This window comes from Ovis aries, chromosome 17 (assembly GCF_016772045.2).
Source record: "Ovis aries strain OAR_USU_Benz2616 breed Rambouillet chromosome 17, ARS-UI_Ramb_v3.0, whole genome shotgun sequence".
In the NCBI taxonomy this organism is placed as follows: domain Eukaryota; kingdom Metazoa; phylum Chordata; class Mammalia; order Artiodactyla; family Bovidae; genus Ovis; species Ovis aries.
This window is the reverse complement of record NC_056070.1, coordinates 71,959,093-71,967,400: the sequence shown is the minus strand read 5'-3', so window position 1 is coordinate 71,967,400 and position 8,308 is coordinate 71,959,093.

Sequence of the window (8,308 nt, the reverse complement as noted above, 5' to 3'; positions counted from 1 at the left end):
CGGACACCGAGGTTTCTGTGCAGCGGGTGCCATGCCGGGCTCTGCCAGCAGATGGTGATGGAGGAACGCGCAAGGCCACCGCGGCCAGAAAGCGCTTTTCCCGCTTTCCTTCCTTTTATTGAGCACAGGGGCCAGTGATGGTGTCAGGATGGACCCGGGTCCGCTCAGCAGCAGCGCTGACCGACTGTCTAGGACACGTGTGGCCCTGATCTCAGCACCGAGGCCCCCACTTTGGTAGGGTAGGTGGGGGTGAGGGCGGCCCCTGAGATGGTGACACTGCGGGTCGTGATCAGTCAAATCCATTCCGCCTGCCAGCACTAATCAAGGGCGTTTTAAGACACGCATGTCCTCCAGTCACGAAGCCAAAACAATAAAATACCCGCCCGGGTTGCTGTCTAGAAAGCCGGACTCAGCGGCGTCTAGCTGGAGCTGAGCTTAGGGCTGGACGGACAGCTGACCCTCCCACTGGGCGTGGCCGCGTGTCCCTGGAAGCTCCGCCCCCAGAGCGCAGAGGCGGAGCTTGGGTCCACCGCGCGGGCCGCGGTCCCCGCACCTTGTCCATCGCTTTCCGCAGGCGCCCCGCGCCCTGCGCCGCCCGCTGCTTGGTCTTCATCCGTGAGCCCCAGCCCCGTGCCCGCAGGGAGGCAGATTCCAGGGCGGGCTCTGGTCTCCTTGCCTGGTTGCCTTGTGGATGAACCCGCTCTTTGCTGCAAACCTCTGGTGTTTCAGTGTTTGGGCCTGCTGCCCATGGGGAAAAAAAGATAAACCCAGGTTCCGTAACAAAAGTAAAACCATTATTACATAGCACTCTGTACTCCCAACCGCCCCACAGACTGCTGACCACCAAAGGTTTGTCTTTGACTGTCTGCAATAGAGAATCTTCTAGAAGGCCCCGGCCTCCGTTTTCCAGATTCTGGACGGGCAGTCGAGGGAAAGGTTATTAATCCACATGTAAATCCCCGGCTGCCGTTTCTGTCTTCCTGCTGCCGCTGCGTCCTCAGGCCACGTGTCCCCACCCCGGAGCCGCTCCTGCCGGCCGATCGCCCCCACCCCACCCCCGCAGCGGTGACACTTCCAGGGTCCAGGTGTGGCCCTGCCCCGTGGCCAGTGGCTTTGCCTCTGGAAAGGGGGCAGTCTCAGCCTGTGTGAGTCGCTTTCCTCACCGTCCAGCCTTCCTCTCCCTGGCAGGGCTGCGTAGGGCACGGTAGGCCCCTCAGCACCCTCCGTTACCCTTCCAGGCGTTATCTACCCTCGATCTGAACGTTTGGGTCTCACATTACTGGTGTGGTTTGTTTCCTGAGGTGACCCTGATTGACACGACCCAGCATCAAAAGTCGCCCTAGGAACAGGGGTCATCTCACGACTGTTGCTGCCTCCGATCTAAAAACCAGAACTGGGACTTCTTGGTTGCCCAGTGGTTAAGACTCCAGCTTCTGCGACAGGGGGATGTGGATTCGAAATAAAAATTAAATATATGTATATATTTGCCAAAACCAAACAGAGGACACCTTCCAGAGGGAAGTGGGAGATGGGAATGGGAGGTGGCATGAGGTTATGAGTGTTCTTCACCCCCAAAGGGCTCAGAAAGTTAAACTTCACGGTAACAAGAGTGTTAGTCTATCAACTAATGTGTGACCAGCAAAAAAAAAAAACAATTTTAATTAAAAAAGAAGATAGATTTGACTCACTAGGAATGTCTAACCTCAAGTCTCCCTGTTCCTTCCTTCCCGATAGTCCTCTAAGCATCCAGTTAGGTGTCTACTTTTGGAATCTCAAAAGCCCATTTGGGAGGTGGACAGTTCCTATTCTGAAACAGCATGAAGTGAACCACAGACACACTCCCCAGAGAAAGTCGTGAAAATTATTTTTAAATTTATTATTGTGTTTAGATATATTTATTTCTATATTTAGAATTACATATTTATATATACAAATAAATGTTTATAATACTACATAAATACATTTGTTTAGTTATCTACATAACATATAAATATAGGTTTATAGTTATGTATGTATAACATTATATATTTGTGTTTATTATTTATATATTTTAAATCTATACATACGAATTTTAAGAAATAATACGTTATTTCTATATGGAGAAGGCAGTGGCACCCCACTCCAGGACTCTTGCCTGGAGAATCCCATGGATGGAGGAGCCTGGTGGGTTTCAGTCCATGGGGTCACGAAGAGTCGGACATGACTGAGTGACTTCCCTTTCACTTTTCACTTTCATGCGTTGGAGAAGTAAATGGCAACCCACTCCAGTACTCTTGCCTAGATAATCCCAGGGACGGGGAGCCTGGCGGGCTGCCGTCTCTCGGGTCGCACAGAGGCGGACACGACTGAAGCAGCTTAGCAGCAGGGATAGCAGGTTATTTCTATATAAATATATATCCTATATAATACCAAATATATACCATATAGATATACAAGTATATTTATTTGTTTATTATTTATACATTTTAAATCTATACATATACATTTTAAGAAATAGTATATTATTTCTATATAAATATATACCATCTTTATATACATGTAAAATCTCTATATATTTAATGTCTCTGGAAATCAGCCTAAAGGCATACAGAAAATGAAATATTTATTCAAGAAAATCTATTAAAGCTTGGCAAAGGCAGCGAAAGTCTGGGGCATCACAGCCTCGACCTGTTTCCTTCTTCCCCCCACCAGTCCCAGGTGATGGTACCCCCACTCCCCCTGGGTGCAGGCAATTCAGGGCACCCTCCCCACCCAGCTCCAGACCAAAGTGACATCTTCCTGAGAGCAGCGGGCTTCAGTGGCTTCCATCCCAACTTGCTTCCCCTAGCCACCTGCCGCAGAGGCTCCATTCCAGGTGAGTGAAGTCTGTGACACGGAGGTTCTGCACGCGGAAAACACCAGGACGTCCATCAGCCTAGCCTGACTCGCTTGTACAGCGCGCGTTCCATGCTGGAAGAAGCGAGTCACGCAGATCCAAGGTGCCCTGGTGACGGCCACCTCCTAAAACAGGATTGTCATCCCGAGAGATGACACCACGGCCCCTGCCCCAGCCTCAGAGCGGTAGCTCAGAGGCTTTTTCCGGGGAGAGAGGAAAGAGCCCTATTCTAAGCCTGTCCATAAACGAGCTGACTTTATTTGCAGCAGAGTATGAAGAAGTTCAAAACAGCTGAGTTTGAGGTCACGCGCGAATAAAAGGAGACTGTAGTGTCTTTAGGTGTAAGTTGAACCATAGGCTGCTAATCTACCAGAGAAAGCGGACAACTCAAAAGAGGTCAGAACGAATCTCAGACACTGACCTCAGAAACGATCCTTGCTAAACGAGCCCGGATTGAACTGGATCAGTCTGGGAATAACTCAAGCCCCAGGGTTTGGTCGAGATGCCAGAGCAATCAGCTGCAATCAATGAAGCTTATTTCCAACTCATATGTCCAACAAGGGGCTTGTGTCCAGAGCATTCCCATTAGCTAGAAGTGGAAACAAAGTTGGCAAATATAGAGACTTCTAAAATTATTTACATCTTGTTGAAGGATAAGAAGCTATGAAGAGAAATAGTACCGTTTATAAATAAAAATGCAAAATGCATAACAATAGATGACAAAAACACTGCAAAGCCTAGGAGGGGAGAGATGGAAGTACACTGTTGTAAAGCCCTTACTCTGGAGCCGACGTGGAGTAAGTATCACTTGAAGGTGAGCTTGCTTAGGGGGAAGATGTGTGTATAACATAAGCCCTAAGGCAACCACTGAAAACACGAGGGGTTACAGCTAGTGAGCTGGCAAAGGCAGTGAAATGGAAACACACACACGTGTGAGTGTATGCACACACACATACACACTCACACACACGTCAATTAGTGAAAAAAAAAGACCGAAAACATGGGCCGAACAGAGAACCACACGATGTTGAAACCACCACCAGCAGCCACAGCAAATGCAAGCGGCCTAAACGCGCTGATTAGAGTCTAGGTTTCTGGTTACATAAAAAGCAAGACCCAGTTGATACTTGCTACAAGAAATCTGCTTTAAATAAAACAGTACAAATAGGTCGAAAATAAAATGATAGCAAAAGCTATACCATGCAACTCTAAACAAAAGAAAGCTCAAGGGGGTTATAGTAACGTCACTGGCTTCAGAGCAAAGAACATCGCCAGGTACAAGAGGGGTCATTTCGTAACAGTAAGGAATCAGTTCATCTGAAGGACACCATGTTTATGCGTCAAAGACCTGGGCTTCCCTGGTGGTGCAGTAGTAAAGAATCTGCCTGCAGTGCGGGAGGCTTTGGTTTGATTCTGGGTGGGGAAGATCCCCTGGAGAAGGGAATGGCTCCCCACTGCAGCATTCTTGCCTGGAGAATCCCATGCACGGAGGAGCCTGGCGGGCTATAGTCCTTGGGGTCGCAAAGAGCTGGACACAGCTGAGTAACTAACATGCTCACTTTCACTCTTCATGGCAGACATATTTACTGGGTGTGTGAAAAATAAAGGTGAGACAGTGAACACTAACATGGAATTTTAACAACTGCATAGTGGATTTGATTTTTTAAAATGTTTGCTCTGTGGCAAAATATATATATGGATATATAAATATATAAATATATAAAGTTAGTTGCCTGGAATCAGAAACAAACGTCCAAAACACATTGTGATGATTTTTAACAGAATTTGAGTTTGTAACTTTGGCCAGATTTAAAATAGCTTGGAATCTTGCACCAACAAGAAAAACAATTTAGATGGCCAGATGACAAAGGGAGTTGTTTCGGTTGTGGAAATGTGTTAGGAAATTATGAGGAAAATACTATTCAAAAGATATTTTGCCGAAGTGGGAGATTTTTCAATGAAAGCCTCAAAACAAGTGCCCTTGGAATACAAGGTCTTTCCAATAACAGCAAAAATGGGTTCAAACTTTGAAACGGTGCAAGTATTTCCCTTTAGTTTTAGTCGAGTCATGTGGCATGAGATCCTGCCCAGTGAATCCTCTGAATAGCTTTCGTCTCAGAGCACAGCCAGACCCGGGAGGAAATGTTGCCAGTCGGTGACGGAGCAGATTGAACTTGGGGAATTCCCTGGTGGTCCAGTGGTTCCGTCTCCCTGCTTCCACTGCCAGGGGAGCCGGGGTTGATCCTTGTTTGGGGAACTAAGATCCCACAAGCTGCAGAAAAAAAAAAAGATGGAATTTGTGGCTTGGATCTTTCAAACCAGTGACATTGTCAAAGAAGAATTTTAGCTAAATCTGAAGGGAAAATAGTTGCTGTATTGTTTGTTTTTTTATCATGACAGACACTGTTCTACCAGCGTTCAGGTTAAAACTCCAGATTTAATGGGATTATAAAATACAAAAGGTAAACTGCTTTATTCAAATTTGTGATATATATTTAAAAATTTTGTGCTTAGTTTTTATAGCAGACTTTATGAAAAGCATCACAGACAGGTACAATTGTTTAAATCACTCAGTGTATATTTGCAACTAGTACAAACCATCACTATTTTACAGAACTGTTGAGAGAAATAGAAAGCTATGGATTTGTCGATGTGATTTTGCCAATGCTCATGGCCAAATCTTGGAAGTTTTACAAAGAATTACTGTAATGTCAATTTCAATTCAAGATTTTCTAGAAATGAAACGAATGTTTGTTGAATATTCAATAATCAAAGGTCCAAAAATGGCAGTCTGTATTTATACATACTTATGCTCGATGGCACCCCACTCCAGTACTCTTGCCTGGAAAACCCCATGGACGTAGGAGCCTGGTGGGCTGCAGTCCATGGGGTCGTGAAGAGTCGGACACGACTGAGCAACTTCACTTTCACTTTTCACTCTCATGCATTGGAGAAGGAAATGGCAACCCACTCCAGTGTTCTTGCCTGGAGAACCCCAGGGACGGGGGAGCCTGGCGGGCTGCCGTCTATGGGGTCGCACGGAGTCGGACACGACTGACGTCACTTAGCAGCAGCAGCAGCATGAATGAGCTAAGTTTGAATAGTTGAGAACAGGAAAAGCCTATTTGCTGTGCTGTGTCTCTCAGTCGTGTCCGAATCTTTGCGACCCTTTGGACTGTAGGTCACCAGGCTCCTCTGTCCATGGGATTCTCCAGGTAAGAATACTGGAGTGGGTTGCCATGCTCTCCTCTAGGGGGTCTTCCCAACCCAGGGATGAAACCCCGGGTCTCCTGCACTGCAGGCAGATTCTTTACCATCTGAACCCTCAGGGAAGTCCATAAGCCAGCTACCCAAGTGTAAAAATTTATCCTTGAGTATATGAATTGATACTTGAGTATATGAATTGATACTTGAGTATATGAATTTTTACTTGAGTATATGAATTGTTACTTGAGTATATGAATTGTTACTTGGGAAGCTTCATAATACAAATCTATAATAATTATTTTACACATTCTTCTGACACATCAATATGTTAAAGATTTTAACTTTAACTGGCTGTGGTTATGTAATTGATAGCAAAAAAATCAAGGAAAAATTTGAAGGAAGAATGCTTTGTGATATTGATCAATTTAGAGACACTTTTCAAATTATATCATGCCTCTGAATTCAATGTTAATGATACTCAGTCAACAAGAGTTAGTGAATACTTAATTTGGAAAAACATAATTTTGAACCTGATGGGCTTTTGCATCAAAGTCAAGTCAATTCATCTAAAAAGATGAACTGTTTTTGTCATTAACAAGGGAAAATGAAATTTTGGTACTATAGTCAGCTCCTGGAAAAGTTTCAAGTATATTTAGAGCAACGTAGTAAGTGAATCGCTCTTTTCCAACTGTGAATTTTGTTAAATCTAAAGACAGATCAAGCATTTCTGATGAAAAGGTAGCATGCAAGTTGAGGCGTGCTATAAGTGTAAATATACACCAGGTTCCAAAGACTTAATGTGGAAATGCATAGGTATACAATAGTCCAACAAGTTTTACATTGACTGTATATTGAAATGTTAATATTCGGGATTACTGGACATATTGGCTTAACTAAAATAAGTATTATTTAGATTATTTTCACCTGCTTACTTTTTTAAATGTAGCTACTAGAAATTTTTAATTTTTACAGCAAATAAACAATACACAAAGTGAAAAAGCAGCCTAAAGAATATGGGAGAGGATGCTCACAAGCAATGCATCCAGCAAGGGGTCAATATCCAAAACGCATAAGGGACTCACACAATCAACAGCAAAACAGCAACAACCAGATTAAAATCTGGGCAAAGCTCCCAAATAGACATTTTTCTAAAGAAGACATAAAAGTGGCCAACAGGTATATGAAAAGACGCTCAATATCACTAATCACCAAGAAAATATAAGTGAAAGTCACAGTGAGATATCACCTCTCGCCTGTTAGGATGGCTTCTAGCAAAAAAGTCAAAAGATAACAAGTATCGGCAAGTACTGGAAAAAGGGGAATACCAGTACACTGCTGATTGGAGTGTAAACTGGTACAGCCACTATGTACAGCATGGAGTTGCCTCAAAATATTAAAAATGGAACTATCCTATGATCTACTAGTCACACTTCTGGGTATATGTCCAAAGAAAATAAAATGACTATCTCAGAGTGATGCCTACACTCCTTTGTTCATTATAGCATTATTTACAGCAACCAAGATACAGAAAGAGCTAAGCGTTCATGAACAGATGACTGGATTAAGAAATGCGAAATCCTGCCGTTTGCAACAGTGGAGAGGCACTTGGAGGGCATTATGCTAAGTGAGATAAACCAGACAGAAAGACAAATATTGCATGATCTTACATGTGAAATCTTAAACAAAACAAACAAAACCTTCAGAGAATAGAAGGATGTTGACTAGGAGCAAAGGGGAGATATGGATCAAAAGATACCAACCTTCAGTTATAAGAGGAGTAAATTCTAGAGACCCAAAGTATGCTAGGAGGCGGACACGACTGAGCGACTTCACTTTCACTTTTCACTTTCATGCATTGGAGAAGGAAATGGCAACCCACTCCAGTGTTCTTGCCTGGAGAACCCCAGGGACGGGGGAGCCTGGCGGGCTGCCGTCTATGGGGTCGCACAGAGTCGGACACGACTGAAGCGACTTAGCAGCAAAGTACAGCACAGTGACTCAGTTCAGTTCAGCTCAGTCGCTCAGTCGTGTCCGACTCTTTTCAACCCCATGGACTGCAGCACGCCAGGCCTCCCTGTCCATCACCAACTCCCGGAGTTCACTCAAACTTACGTCCATCGAGTCGATGATGCCATCCAGCCACCTCATCCTCTGTCGTCCCCTTCTCCTCCTGCCCCCAATCCCTCCCAGCATCAGAGTCTTTTCCAATGAGTCAGCTCTTCGCAT